Source organism: Salvia splendens, chromosome 2 (genome assembly GCF_004379255.2).
Source record: "Salvia splendens isolate huo1 chromosome 2, SspV2, whole genome shotgun sequence".
Taxonomy (NCBI): Eukaryota; Viridiplantae; Streptophyta; class Magnoliopsida; order Lamiales; family Lamiaceae; genus Salvia; species Salvia splendens.
Window position 1 is genome coordinate 32,747,559 of NC_056033.1, and position 1,028 is coordinate 32,748,586.

The 1,028-nt window shown below is 46.5% G+C and overlaps 1 long non-coding RNA gene across 1 annotated transcript; it reads right to left on the minus strand.

The window, feature by feature from the left end:
• Positions 1 to 226: 226 nt before the first annotated feature.
• On the minus strand, positions 227 to 1,028 carry LOC121769616. Its single transcript, XR_006043642.1, has 2 exons — positions 359 to 1,028; positions 227 to 278 (listed from the first exon to the last, which is right to left on the minus strand). It is a non-coding gene; the product is annotated as an uncharacterized LOC121769616 (long non-coding RNA).

Genomic DNA, 1,028 nt, shown 5'->3' on the forward strand with positions numbered 1-1,028 from the left:
AGGAATTTGCATTATGTTCCTGAGAGCATATGGCCGCACACACAATCACAGCCCCACCTCACCAGTCACTACCATGCATGGCTTTTACCTTCTAATTAATTATTTGCAACTGTTTTTCACTTTTAGCTATTTACCTTTTACTGCTCAATCTACTTATCTATACTAATATAAAGTGACAGTTTGCTGAAAAGTCAATATTACCCTTTTTGGCGGGAAAGTGTGCAGCTATTGTGATTATCCTTTTTGTCATTTCTCAATATGCCAACATTGGACAGAAACTGCAAAATTGATTGGGCAAATATTGGTCCAATAGAGAGAAAGCTTCTCAAGGAAATTACAGATAATATAACACTAATACATGTGCTTGCTGTTAAAGGAGACCGGTGAGAAGAAGAAAAATAATAGGAATGGAGAAGAGAGAAGCCCGACGGTGCCGACTGCATCTGTGCAGACCCACCACCTCCATCTCCCTATCATGGCATTTCTAGCCGCTGCTTCGCCCATCTCCAGATTCATCCAAAGATCCAATCTTTAACAGCCGGAGAGTGATTATATCATTGCCGGCGCGGAATCGGAAGCAGCAGCGGTTGTGGCGTAAGAAAAGAGAGAGCGATGAGAGAGGAAAGAGATACAGAGAAGAGTCGGCGTCGCTCGCTAGCGACGCGGCTGTGCAGGCGGGGCAACGCGAAGGGCGGCGAGGGAGAGAGAGCCAGCGAGCGAGAGAGATAGATGGATTTGGTTTGGGAGGTGGCCGAGAGGCACGACTACAGTATTGTGCCTTGCTGCGACGCTGAGACTGATGTTAATTGGGAAGCTGGTGTGAGGGAGAGAGACGCCGACGCCGACGCCGGAGAAGAGAGAGGCGTGGGGGAGAGAGGCGTCGGCTTCTCTATTCCTTTTTTAGGGATTTCAATTGGAAGGTGAATTTGGGGAAGAATTAAAATAAAGAATGTGAATGAGGGAGAGATACGATGGGTGAAGGCGGTATAATTTGAGGGTAGCCTCATTTTATTTTGATTTGGGCTATC